Source organism: Dama dama, chromosome 19 (assembly GCF_033118175.1).
Source record: "Dama dama isolate Ldn47 chromosome 19, ASM3311817v1, whole genome shotgun sequence".
Classification (NCBI taxonomy): Eukaryota; Metazoa; Chordata; class Mammalia; order Artiodactyla; family Cervidae; genus Dama; species Dama dama.
This window is the reverse complement of record NC_083699.1, coordinates 43,763,806-43,778,868: the sequence shown is the minus strand read 5'-3', so window position 1 is coordinate 43,778,868 and position 15,063 is coordinate 43,763,806. Positions and strand designations below refer to the sequence as shown.

General features: G+C 38.5%; 1 protein-coding gene across 4 annotated transcripts in view; it reads left to right on the top strand.

The window, feature by feature from the left end:
- Positions 1-15,063, top strand: part of FGF12 (fibroblast growth factor 12) — a 412,502-nt gene that overhangs the window by 326,094 nt on the left and 71,345 nt on the right. The window lies entirely within an intron of this gene.

Below are 15,063 nucleotides of genomic sequence, written 5' to 3'. Positions count from 1 at the left end.
TCATGTCATCTAAAATTTAGTTATTTAAAGGACTATTTATGATATTCTGAAGTGGTAGTCGCATAGTCGTGTCCAACTCTTTGTTACCCTGTGGACTGAAGCCCACCAGGCTCCTCTGTCCATGGGATTTTCCAGGCAAGAATACTGGAGTGGGTTGCCATTCCCTTCTCCAGGGGTGATGTTCTGAGGACCTAGACAATTGGTTTCTTTACTCTTGGTATCTCTTTCACTCTCTCATACCTCCGAGATGTTTGAGATGTGTCACAGTCTAAAGATACCAAATACCTCCTTGTATTGTCATGATGCCCATAAGGCACACCAGAATCTCTCATCTGAATAAAGCCTACAGCACATGAAACAAGCTCCATTAAACTTTAATTACTATTAGGAAAGCATGACATTTAAATCTAGTTACCATTTTCCCATTGGCTGATCTCTGGAACTTGGAAAGTATTTAGAAGAAATAAAAATCACTAATTAGGTAAGAATAGGGGAGTTTGTGTTGGGAATGGAGCTTTATCAGAGAAAAAATGTTATCCTACCCAAATAAAGAGGGAGTCCAGAGAATTGCATGTTTGTGATAGATTCCAAGTAGCACCAAACGTATATATCTTGACTGAGACCTAGTTGACCCAATTTTATTCCATTACCAATACTTGTCCATTCAAGTCATCCTCTCATAGAATCACGTAAGTGTGTTGATTTGCTCGTTTGTCTTTCATGCTTGGGGGACTATCTTTTAAAGTGCTTGCAATTGGATACATGTTCAGAGGACTTCACTGTGTCTCATTTCCCCCGGTAGAGAGAGTGGTGATAGAGGAGCCAGCCAGAAAATGGAAAGGAGAGGTTTCCCAAATTTTCTTTTTCAGTAAGCTACTAGAATATTGAATATCACGTTTCCAATTGTCTTTTAATCTTTTAAGGAAATTTTTGAAAACATGTTGGTCAGTTGATTTTTAGGCTATTGTTTATTCAATGAATGAATATATCATTCATCTAGAATTTCATACTGCTAAATTACAGCATAGTTCATAGAAGGCAATTATCAATTTTTTGTTAACCCAGTAGATGAATGCTAGGCCCTGATTAATTATGAGACAGTTATAATGTGAGAAGAATTTGGAGTAGGTGATAACAGAAGATGAAATTTGAACAATCCAGGTGGAAAGAAAGCATTAGGTAAAACATAAGGTTAAAAATAAATATAGAGTGGGAAAGTTTGGGGAAGAGTAAGTCATTTAGAATTTAAGGTTCAAAGAGAAGTGGAATGGTGAGAGAAAGGTGAAAGAAGATAGGCAGAAACCAGGTCATGGAGGGTCTTTCTTGCTGGACAGAGTAGATGGAATTTATTCAGTGGTGAGTCACTGAAGATTTCTGAGCTGAGGGAGTTTATGACCTGGCTTGCACTTTAGGAAGATTAAACTGTCAGCAGTGTATGTGATGGATTGGAGTGAGTAGGTACTAGAGGCAGAGAAGGTAGTTGGGAAATAATTTCAATAGCGAAGATAAGAAGTAATGAGAGCCTGAACTGGAAAGCAGCTGTGGAATCTGTAAGGAAAGAATGGTTGTGAGTAATATGGAGAAGGTAGCGTCAGTACCAGAAAGGACAATGATGCCTGAAGGTTGGTTGGTACTCATTTGCCATAATCAGAAAGAAGACATTTACAGTTATCTGTCATAAACAGAAACACTGAGATTAAGTCTAGGTAAAGTGGAAGTGAGCTCAATTAGCGGTCTTCAAATGCAAACTAAGGCACTAGGTAGGTCACTTAATTGAGTGAGAATAGGCTCCAATAACCACTAGAGATATGTAGGGTCTATGTTACAGTGCAGTGGTTCTAAAACTTGAGGGTGCACCAGAATCACCTGGAAGGCTTGTTAAAATAGCAGAGTTTAAGGTTGGAAGGAGGTAGAATAATAAGAGAAAGGGGTAGAAAGATGGATAGGAACCAGGTCAGGAGGGTCTTTGATGCTGCACAGAGTACTCTTCCCACTCCCAGAGTTTCTTTTGAAAAGATTGTATAAATCTGTGTGTGGCCTGATACTTTGCATTTCTAACAGATTGCAAGGTGATGTTGATGTTGCTAGTCAACCACGCTGAGAGCCTCTATTCCTCTGTGCCCCAGCTAAGTGTACCGTAAAACACATGAGAATCATCTGAGGAGCCTCGAGCACCCTAGTATCTGGGCTCATACCACATCTATTAAACAGTTCAGAATGGCTTTTTTAAAAGTTCATTCCTCATGTGATCCCAACGGATAGCCAGGCTGAAAACCATAAGTCATATCTTCTGATTATTTAAGAAATCAAAAATTTGAATATTACATAAAGTTCTTTTCTACCTTGGCCCATTTTTAGTCAAAGTACCTTTTTGTGCAGGGATGAATTCTATCATCCTGATTAACTGGCCCAAAAGAAGCCATTGTCTCTTCTTGTTGTATTTCCCACAATCACATACACCCTCCCACAAGATGAACTCACATTTAATGATTTCCATTTATCTGTAATAACTTTTACTCTTTATATCTATTAATACTATATGGTTTTCTGACATAGAATATTGGTTAGAACTCATGAAGATGTCACTAGTTTTATATTACTGGTGTAATCAGACCTTGATCTTTTTAAAAATAAAATTAGAGCAAGAACTAATCACATTGTGTATGTTTATAAAACCTTATAGCAAAGCCTTTTAGAAAAATGTCTTCCATTTTGACTTTCAATGTTTTGCTTAAAAATATTACTACCAAGGCTTATGTGTTATTCATAAAAGCATTTTTAAATGATGTTGAGAAGATTCAATAATCACTGAGACATGTCCCCAAATGCTGTATGGATCCATGTGTTTTCTTTGATTCCTCAGTTCATAACAAGTAGAGAGCATTTACCCACAGTAACAAAGTCCTGTGCCCACTTCTCCTAGGTTAGGCTCCTTTGCTTTGGTTTGATATTGTTGCCAGCTATTACCAACTGAAAAGAGTGACTATTGAAAACAGACTTGTATTAAACATTAAAAAAGTTAATTCTTGAGTCTAGAAATAATAGTAGCAATGACAAAAGCATCAGCAGACACTCATGTAGTGCTACTACATCAGGTGCTGTTTTCTGTGCATTACCCATATTAACTCCTTTTTATCTTCATAGTAAGCCTATGAGGGATGAAGAGACCAAGGCCAGGAGCAGTGATTTGCTCAGGGTCAGGAGGCTGGGTGGGGATCTGAACCTAAGTCTATCTGATTTAAAGCAAATTTTCCTAATCATTGTCCTGCTATAGTCTTAATGTATAGCAAGTTCTATTTGTAAATATTTTTCCCTTGACACACAGATTATAAAATAAACACAACTAGACACATCAGACTATCTGCTTCAATGGGTTCATCTTCTCATACCCATGACATTCAATTACTGAAACGTTTCTCATCCAATGCAGTCAAGAAAAAAACATTATTGTGAAATGAAGTGGTAGATTGGATGCCAGAGTTTATGTCCTCATTGGCTATACACTTTCTGTAGTAAATTTAATAAATACTGCATTTCTCTGGGCCTCAGTTTTCTCATCTCAAAATGATGGTCTTGAAGATTCTTTAAAGCTCCCAAATCTTATGGGTTAAATTTTATTTCAAATGTAAAATTTAAAAAAGATAGGTGCATTTGGGAATTGTTTTCAACCCTATTTCTTTTTGCTATTTCCTAGAAAAAGTTCTTGATGATTTACTTTAAAATGAAGATTTCCACAGAAGTTTCTAGTTATCTGGCATTTAAAAACTATTCTTTATTATAGGGTTTGAAGACATCAATATATTAAGGAAAAACAAGGTTATATATATAAACACATAGTGCATATTGCATTTTAGAGAACAATGTATAAATTCATTTACTTTCCATCAAGAGGAATCTTCTTTTGCATTATCAATCTAAGAGCTCAGAAAATAATCTCTCTCTTATTGTTAAAGAGAATTAACAGTAAAATAGGGCAGGCCAGGATTAACAAGGAATAACCTCCATTACATGGGGGTATAGATAACAAATAGCTTGATGTGACACTGTCCAATTTATAAGATGTTAAGGTTAACAGTAATTTAGGGATGGTTCTTTGTGCCTGAAAAAAAAAGAAATAATCACCTAGAGGAAAGTTAATGGGAGGAGATGAATTACAGATTTTTTTGCAGGAAAAAATTTATGTTTTTGTGGGTGGGGGGTCACAGGATATAAAAATACACTGAACTGTCTTTGTGACCATGGCCTAGAAATTAGTTTCAGTAAGGAAAGTAAGTTTTCTTAAATTTATTCTGGACTCTGAGCTTCACTCTGTTCATAGGGTCTAGTATGGTGCCTTGTGGGCTTCCTAGGTTAGCTCATTTGTAAAGAATCAGCCTGCCCATGCAGGAGACTTGGGTTTGATCCTTGGGTCAGGAAGATTCCCTGGAGGAAGATATGGCAACCCACTCCAGTATTCTTGCCTGGGAAGAAGGAGTCAATTTAAGTCCTGTGAGCAAAGGTTAAAAATTCTGAAAGTGTTAGATGAAGTTTTCAGAGAAACTGGAAAGCTGTTTTTATGTAGCTGAAGAATTCTATCAAAGGGTTGGATTTGTTTTCATATATGACTTTAAAGAATAAAACAAGAAAAAAATGGTAGAAGTTTCTCCATGGGGAAAGAGATTTTGAAGAAAATAAACGAGGGCAAACTAAGCTATCCAAAGATGACCCTCAGCCATGTGGAGAGCCTTGTAATTGAAGGCCTGCTAAGAGAAAACAGATTCAAATCAAACAGAGTGTTGTGAAGTGGGTGCCTTCATTAAATAGTCTTTGATTTATTGTTTTTTTTTTTTTTTTTTTTTTTTTTGATCATGGGGCTATGACTCAGCCTCTTAAATTTAGGGCGGAATGCTATGGGTAATGAATAGTAAATAAAGATTACTATTCCTCAAGATTGAGGAAACTTAACTCTTCTGATGAAATATTGCCAATTGAAGTCCATCAGTTGTAACATTAAGGGTTATCACCTTGCATTGGTGGCATGAGGATGAGACAGGCTTTTTACATTCGTGGAAGATGAGTATTATTCATTCCTCTCCTTTCTCTTCATCATTGGCTCAGGAAACCAGACTCCAAAATGGAGATTAGTAAGCTGTGATCTTGGGTAAGACAACTCTCTGCAGTGGATTTTGGAGGAACTGAGAACATGAGGAATTTCGGCCAATAGTGCTGTCAGCTGCTGAAGAATAACTTCATTCCTAACAGAGATCTGGGTTGCCGGTGAAGGTATACAAAGAAATTGAACTCATGTAACTCAGTTCTAATAGGCAAATATTATTCTTTATAGATTGAAAGATCCTAAAATCATTCCTTTCCAACCATTCTTCCATGGTTGGAACCATTGTTCCATGGTTGGAACATGGAATGGTTCCAACCATTCCAACATGGTCACAACTATCCACATTATTTAGCTTTGTCCTCACATTGATATTTAAGACAACTATTTGGCCATTTGACCCAACATCAAGCTGGAAAATCTAACAATTACGATTTGACATTTTGAATAAGTTTTAACAAGTCAGTCACCAACTCCCGTCCTCTGTGTTGGTTTTCATTCTCTTGTAAGTTACTTAGTCATAACAACCACGTTGGAACACAGGAAAATGTGAATCAGCTGGAAATCAGTCTGTAGTTAGAGCGTCCCTTCCTACTGTAATTACAAGTATGTAGACTGCATGATGATGGAGGCTCTGTGCAGTCACTTCCCCTCATTCTAGATCTTCCTTTAGCATGAATATTTGACAGCACCATCACCAGTCCCAAAAAGAGCATTTGCAAATAAAAGAAGTCTAACACACCAAGACTTGTGGAACAAAGCTATTGTGCTTGTTCGAAGATTCACTGTTACCTTTTATTATTAATCAGAGCTGTGATTCTGGGTCCTTTCACTTATTAAATATGAAATACTGGGTAAATGTTTTGCCCTTTCTGATCCTTAATATTCTCATCAGTAAAATGAATATGAAATTGATCTCACATGGTTATTGTGAAGAATAAACAAAAAAGAATTAGTAAATGCTTGTGAAGCAGGATGTGCAGTCATGTAGGTGCTTAATTACTGTTGCAGCTCTGGTCTTCATTGAAGAAAGTACATCCTGTGGACTGATAAATGGCCTAAGTAAGAATTTAACAGTCTTGTAACTGCATAATAATATTTGTGAATTACCCTGACGGACAGGGAGGAAGGTAGCTGTTTAAGGAAATACGCTATTCTCTTTCTTTGACTTGGGTTTGTTTTGCCCTGTCTCTCCAGGAAGTCCTTCAATCCTGGGTTCAGTTCTTGGAGACTAGGCTGAGCGTACTCACAGTCACATGACCACAGCCTCCATATGAGAATGGAAGCTTCATTGGAATAAATGGGCCATGAACATCCGATTTATTGAGAGGCACCACAGTCACATTCAATAGGAGAGAGAGTGCAGTTGCATCATATGGTCTCCAGGTAGATTTGAGCTGTGTTCTGTTCATTGGGCCACAGAGGGACATGGTTCTTGTCATACTCGATAAATCAATTCTTGGTCACATAAAATCCCTAACAGGTACTGTAAATTCCTTAGACGTGGAGATTAAAATGTAGTGAAATGAAAACTAGACTGGACCTAAGACCTGGATTTGCCCCTTTCCAAGCTATATGATCTGGGCAAATCACTACATATTGAAAGCTGTTTTATCATCATGAAAGTGGCATCATAATACTTACCTTAAAATGGCTCTGCAAATGAAATAAGATGGATATTTATACACAAAGAAGTAAAATGAAATGAGCATTTGTAAAACACAAGAGCTTAATAATTCCTGCCAGAGGATATTCATATTGGTTGTAGAGTTCCAAACACATAGAAGCTGTTCTCTTTCCAAAGGGTGGTTCCTCTTGATTTATGCAGAGCTTTTTACTGACTACAAACGCAGTTTCCAAAAAGAGTGGGAGGCATACTTACTGCTCTGGCTCCCTGGGAAAGTTGTGCTTTAGAGGAAGAAGGGAGAGTGACAGCATTTGGCATTTCCTTGCTAGAAGGATAAGAATGTTCTGTGTGGAACCCTCTTCTACAGAATTTTAGCATTGATTAAGAATTGGCATGGAGAAGGAAATGGCAACCCACTCCAGTGTTCTTGCCTGGGAAATCCCATGGACAAAGTCTGAGCCTGGTGGGCAACAGTCCATGGAGTCGCAAGAGTCAGACACGACTTAGCAGCTGAGCACAAAAATTGGCGTATCATATGCTGGCAAGCTATGCTGTCGGAAGAACATGGGATAAAAACAGTTGGTATCATAGCATTTCCAGGACTGGCAGGGAGCACACAGCTCTGACAAGCACACTCGCCACAGCAAACAGGTCATCAGTGTCTATATTTCTCTTTATATTATACATCATTGATGCTAACCATCTTATCCCCACAAAAGCCCAAGGACAAGCTTTTGAAATCATTAATAGAGACTGCCAAGTTACCTTTTTTTCTTTTACTTTCTTTCCTTTTCTTTCCCTTAACTCTCCATTTCTGTGAATTTTTGTGGTGAAGTAAATGTGAGAGATGAAGTCTCCAGGATACCACTAAAAAGGAGGCACAGTATTTATGACTCTTAAATGACAAATTCTGAAACGCTTTGAGTCCAGGCAGGATAAAAGGTTGGTATTAAATGTGACCTTTGATTTTAATGGTCTCGAACAGAAACCTCCGTTTTTATGCTGTGCAAATTGCACTGTAAATTAGTGGCCCAGTTCACTGCATTTTCAAGCAGTGAGGGAAAGGGGCTGAGCAGACAGCAGCAAAAATTATTTCTTGTCACCTGCAGTCTTCGAAATAACAAGTTGTTTGAACTTAACCATTTTCTCCCCAGCCATTTTTACATAACACAGTGAAACACATTTTTGTCTAAAAGCAACTAACTGAGCTAATCAGACTTTGACATTGATGGCACATTTCTTCCCAACTCCAGTCCTCAGTTTCCATATCTACAAAAGGACAATCTACCTGATTAGTATCTTTGTTTCCGACTCCAAATCCTAGGACTCTGTAACCTTCCTGTTCTTATTGGCCAGGAAAGAAGAAATGTTAATCATGAGAGCAACCTAGCAGCTTGCAACCCAATAAGTGGTGCCAAGAGCATCCATTTGCCTGAGATCTCAGTGTTTAAAGGTGGGCACTGCTGTGCAGATCTACATCAACTGACAGTCTTGCAACACGAAGAGGATGCATTTACAAAATAAAGTTAGGCAAAACAGAAGTTAAATTGCAAATACATATTGCTCAAGTTACACAATGGGCTATTTGGGGGAACACCGTAGGCTGTTTAATGTTCCTGTATCTAATGTGGGAGACTTCACTTTGCAGCAAGAGTCTAAACTTTTGTGTTTTCTCATTTCTTTTGAAATCTGCAATTATGTAGGATTTATTGTGTTCTTTGGAAATAAAAAAAAAAATTGTGTTGTGATTTTTTTTTTTAAAGCATTTGGAAATTGCCATGCAGTGGATCTTATACTGTTTTTAGCATTTCTTTTTGAAGTAGGTTTTGTGGCATCACCAACTCAGCTGTCACTGATTTCTCACATCTAGAATTGATCCTTTGTCCCAGAGACACTCAATCCACTGTCTTCTGCTTTTCAGTTAATAGTTACTCTGCATTTGTAATTGGTTAAAAAACCAACCAACCACAATTCGAGTCTTAAAACCATCCTTAATCCCTCTCTTTTCTTTTATGCCCCACATATAATCTGTTAGAAAACTGTCACAGCTTTAGTTTTTCAACTCTAAACATAATCTGATTAATTATCAGTTTGTCTGCAGTTTCCAATCTAGTCCAAACCATTAGCACTTTTCCTCTGGAGTACTGTAGTAGCCTATTCACTGGTCTTCCTGCTTCTACCGCCTCCTTGATGAAAGTGAAAGTTGCTCAGTGTTGTCCGACTCTTTGCGACCCCATGGACTATACAGTCTGTGGAATTCTCTAGGCCAGAATACTGGAATGGGTAGCCTTTCCCTTCTCCAGGAGATCTTCCCAACCCAGGAATTGAACCCAGGTCTCCCGCATTATGGGCGGATTCTTTACCAACTGAACTATCAGGGTCTAATACAAACAGCAGCTTACATACCCTTTCAAAATACATGAAACATCATTGTGTGTCTCTGCATTAAACCCTGCAGTGGCTCCCCTTTCCACAAGAAGGCATAGGTCTTTGCAATGCCTTAGAGAATCTGATGCCTTGCAGTATATATGCCCTCATCTCTTTGTTGCTCTCGTCTTTGCTGATTTCTCTCCAGTTATGCTGGGCATCATTTCTGGGCTTTGGTCTCATCCACCTTAATGGATCTATCGATCTATTAAAATTATAGCACCCCCTCAATATATCCTGACACTTTACTCCTATTTGTATTTTCTAATACTTTAATAGCACTTCTTTCCTCAAATGTAGTGTGTGTGTGTGTTTCAGTCGTCTCTGACTCTTTGTGACCCATGGACTGTGGAACTCCAGGCTCCTCTGTCCATGGAATTTTCCAGGAAAGAATACAGGAACAGGTTGCCATTTCCTACTCCAGGGGATCTTCCCAAACCAGAGATGGAACCCTAGTGTCTTGCTTCTTCTGCATTAGCAGGCAGATTCTTTACCACTAGCGCCACCTAGGAAGACCTCAAGTATGATATTTATTACATTTATGGGCTTCCTTCCACTTTCTACCAAAATATAAACTCCATGAGAACAATTTTTTATCTGTTCTTTGCTATATCCCAATATGTGGAACAGTGCTTGGTTCGGATAATAATAACCTTTAATTATTTGGTTAATTCTTTGATAGATACCAAGGTTAGGCAATTCATCTGTGTTCAACTTCATAAAGTCCTGGATGGTTATACAATTGTTCATTCTTCCACCTGTTTTCTGAGCCTATAACGTTGAATTTTCCAGAATTTTATTAACATGAAAATACTCAAAGTAATTCTCTTTTTTTAGAACTTTTCCCAAAGCCTTTTTTTACCACCAGGTCTTTCCATTCTGATTTGTGGGGACTTGAACTACTCCCAGCTCTATGTGAGTTCCAAGAATGATTTCCAGTGGTTCTTTCCCTTGACATGGATAGCTTCCTCTTACACATGTGCAGGTCAGTACCCATCCACATATTTAAGGGGCTGCGCAGAAATTGAGTTTTCTTCCTCCCCTGCAGTACTTTGCCCTGGAGTTATAGCCAATTAGTTCCCCGAACTCTAGTTTGTTTTCTCAACTCAGTGAGTTTCTGGACTGTCCAAGTACTTCTCCATGCTGCTGCCTAGAAATTTCTTCCTGGAGCAATGGTAATGTTCACCACGTTTCCCTCTTTTAAGGATGGCAGCTGTTCACTGCATGTTTTCCAGTGTCTGAAAACCATTGCCTGGTTTTGGTTGTCTAAAGTCAGGAAGCTAAGTCTAGTCACTGATACTCTAACATGACCAAAACAGAAGCTCAGTGGAAAACTCCTGAAGCCAAATCTTTTTTATTTCCTCCAAACAGAAGAGTATATAAGTAAATCAGGTAATTAATGGCATAGAACAGTATCACTAGTTTTCATGTTTCATGTAGAACCAATAAGTTATCAGCAGAAAAACAATAAATTATAAGTCAAAGGGTTTGATTTTTAACTTCATCAGGTGCAATTGTTTGACCTTGGGCAGTTCACTTGGAGTTTTAATTCAGCATCTGTTTACATGGGGAAAAGAAATGCTGCTGCTTTATCACAAATTACATCAAGGATTAAATGTGGTCATGGATAAAATTCCTATCTCTAAAATCCTGTCCTTATATGAGGGGATATTCTTATTCTCATCATTATCTGTCAAAATGGAAAACTTAGAATGATAGAACATTTCTCCTTAATTCATTTTGTGCTTTCTTATCCTGATAACTCATGTAGACAAAAATATATTCTATTTTGATATGATGGGTGTCAGGTAGGATTAATTTTCACAGTAATAGTAACAACAGAAATTCATAATACTATTGGTTTAAACCAAAATAGTTTATTCTATTACATAAAAATGGTCTGTAGGGATACAGTCATAGCTGACGTAGGATTTTCAGAGGACATTGGAGACCCAGGTTTCTATTCTCCTGCTTTTCCGTCCTCAGTGACAGCATTCATTACCTCTTGTTTCAAGATGGCTGCTGAAGTTCTAGCCATTACATCTACATTCCACAGTGGCAGGAGGAAGATGCAAAGAATGACCAAATGTTTTCCTTCAAGCCTAAGCAGCTAATTTTAAATCAACTTTTCTGAGAGTTCAATAACATAGTTAATATTCTATTAATCCTAATTTAGAGAGATGGGCACATATGAATACAAGGAAGGTTTGTCATAGATGTCTTCTTATTTCTATAGTATCAGTCAGTTCAGTTCAGTCTCTCAGTCCTGTCCGAGTCTTTGTGACCCTGTGGACTGTAGCACACCAGGCTTCCTTGTCCATCACCAACTCCCAGAGCTTGCTCAAACTCATGTCCATCGAGTCGGTGATGCCATCCAACCATCTCATCCTCTGTCGTCCCCTTCTCCTCCTGCCTTTAATCTTTTCTAGCATCAGGGTCTGTTGTAATAAGTCAGTTCTTAGCATAAGGTGGCCAAAGTATTGGAGTTTCAGCTTCAACATCAGTCCTTCCAATGAATATTCAGGACTGATTTCCTTTAGGATTGACTGATTGGATCTCCTTGCAGTCCAAGGGACTCTCAAGAGCCTGCTCCAACACCAAAGTTCAAAAGCATCAATTCTTTGGTGCTCAGCTTTCTTTATAGTCCAACCCTCACATCCATACATGACTCCTGGAAAAACCATAGCTTTGACTATATGCACTTTTGTCAGCAAAGTGATGTCTCAGCTTTTTAATAGGCTATCTAGTTTTGTCATAGCTTTTCTTCCAAGGAGCAAGTGTCTTTTAATTTCATGGCTGCAGTCACCATCTGCAGTGATTCTGGAGCCCCCAAAATAAATTCTGTCACTGTTTCCATTGGTTCTCCATCTGTTTGGCATGAAGTGATGGGACCAGATGTCATGATCTTAGTTTTTTTAATGTTGAGTTTTAAGTCAGCTGTTTCACTCTCCTCTTTCACTTTCATCAAGAGGATCTTTAGCTCCTTGTCACTTTTTGTCATTAGGATGATATCATCTGCAAATCTGAGGTTACTGACATTTCTCCCAGCAATCTTGATTCCAGCTTGTGCTTCATCAAGGCTGGCCTTTCGCTTGATGTACTCTGCATATAAGTTAAATAAACAGCGTGACAATATACAGCCTTGACATACTCCTTTTCCAATTTGGAACCAGTCCATTGTTCCATGCCCAGTTTCTATAGTATACCTATTTAAAAGTACATATTTTGTTACCAGAGAGAAAAATAAGAATTAATGTTGAGAGACAACTTTCAATTTGCCACAGAATTTTTCTTTAGCAAGAAGTGATTCTCTGAATTAGTTCAGGGTAAGGTACCACAGAAGGCATGCCATATAATCATATGTCCACACTGAGACACTCATAGACAAATAGCTAAGTTAAGATGGCTCAAAGAATGTTCTAAAGGTATTCACTGAAGAGATTTCTCTCAAAATTTTGACCTGTTGTGTTGAAGGTTTGTGGGGTACTTTCTATGAAATATCATGATGCACATTGACCTCATCTTAGAAAGAATAGCTGTTCTATAAATTTTAATACATCTGAACATTTTAATAAATCAGACTCCTTTTCCCACTGATACATGATAACTTCAAAAATTTTCTTTTCATTCCATGATGATTTTTAATAAGAACTCTGGAAACTATATCTTTAAGATTTTCTTGACTTTCTCCATCTTTATCAGTAGCTAATGAACTGTAAAGGAATGCCTAAATGCACTCAAATTTTTTCTATTTAAAGGAACTCTGAGATCTGAAGTAAATCCTTTTGTGAAGCAAGGAATGTTTTGCAGTAATTACTCTGTAATTTATCTGGCTGTAAGTGGGATTTTCCTATGTTTAGCTTTGTGAATGTAGTTTGCACCGGGTATCCTGCAGGCACCTCAACTTCAGCATGTCTAAAATGGTGGCAGGGAGCCCAGTTAGGAGACTGTTGCTGTAAGTCTTGACACCGGTTTCTCTCCACTCCAGTTCATCAGCTACGGTGATGCCAGAGAAATAATTCCTAAAAAACAAATCCACTCATTTCACTGCTCTGTTGAAAACCTCTGCTGGATCCCTGTTGCCTGCTGAATAAATGCCAGGCCCGTTAGCAGAGCATTGATGGTCCTTGACACTTTGGCCTCAACTGCTTTTCCTGCCATTCCCTCCATGTGGCATATGCTCCAGCCACACTTCACTTCTCCCCACTGTCCAAATATGTTGAACATTTCATCCTTCTGAATGTTTGCTTTTGGCCACGCCTGGATTGCTCTGTGTCTAATACGTTTTCTGAATTTCTCCTTTTGCAAGACTCAGCTCAGATATCTCCATTCCAACTCCACAAAGAAAGACAGTCACCTGTCTCTTTATTTTCATAACAGTCTGGCTCTTATCTGAGAGCATTCATTACATTTTATTGTAATTATTGTTATATCTCTGTCTCCATGACTAGACTTTAAGTTTAGAAGCTATGACGTAATAAATCTTTCTTTGTTGGGTGTGGTTAGCGTTTGAATGTACACTCAATCCCAGATACTGTATACTTTGCAAATAGTATATCATTAAATCCTCTCAATACAATTATAAGGTATAATTTCCATTTCACTGATGAGTAAATGAATGTTCACAGATGCTAAGGAGCTTTTTCTGCCCATACTGCCAATAATGTTTATAGCCTGGATTTAAACCTATGTCTGTTGCTGAAGGCGAGGTATTTTTTCTTAATATAACATTCTCCATCTTCAGAGTTTAGCACTGTGATTGTTATCTAAAACATGCGAAATGTACAAACTTGGGTGTAGGTTGTCTCCAAAACCTATATCTACATTCAGAGGATAAGATTTTCCACCACTGAGGTTAATCTGAAGGAAACATCAGCGGCAGTTTCCAAAGGGACCTCCCAGGAGTGTTTAGAACCAGGGTGGTGCTTTAGAGTTATAAGTGACTGAGGGTGTGTATTAGTCTCTCAATTGTGTCCGGCTCTTTGTCACCTCATGAACTGTAACCTGCTAGGTTCCTCTGTCCATGGGATTCTCCAGGCAAGAATACTGGAGTGGGTTGCCGTTTCCTTCTCCAGGGGATCTTCCTGACCCAGGGATCAAACCTGGGCCTCCTGCATTGAAGGCAGATTCTTTACCATCTGGGCCACCAGGGAAGCCCGACCCTCTCAATTAAGGGCTTCCCAGGTGGCACTAGTGCTAGGTAAAGAACCCACATGTCAATGCAGGAGACGTGAGAGATGTGGATTTGATCCCTGAGTCAAGAAGATCCCTTGGAGGAGGGCATGGCCACCCACTCCAGGGTTCTTGCCTGGAGAATCCCATGGACGGAGGAGCCTGGCGGACTATAGCCAATAGAGTTGCCAATTGCTGGACACAACTGAAGCAGCTTAGCACACAAACACTCACCCATTCAGTTACACATTAATCTGTTACTTCATCCCCCCTCAAAGTGTTTGCTTTAGCAGCAGTGAGGCAGGTTTTTCAAAATGAAGAAAGAAAACTTATGGACTGGCTCTTCATCACCTATCCTACCTTGTTGAAAAAACTTTTTTGTAAAGTATACAGTGAAAGGTTAATGATATGTGATAAAGATTTGTGATATGATTCGGAAACACTTAATGTATAGGGTGCTATTAAAAATGGACCAAAAGACAAACAAAAAAGTGCATCCATATTTCTTGTGGATCTCCTAAGAGTGGTCTCAACCTGATGGATATAACATGAAAGATATTTATGTTTTGTTTTTGCTTTGTTCTTCCTGGCTTTACTTTTAACTCGAATCTCCCTTTCTTGCTTCTTAATGACAAGCTGGATACATTTTGATTCTCTCACCTCCAGATCCACTTTAGCATAAAACTCTAATCTCATGTCTAATTTCAGCCTACTACTATTCTTTAGGAAACTAAGACTAAAGTCC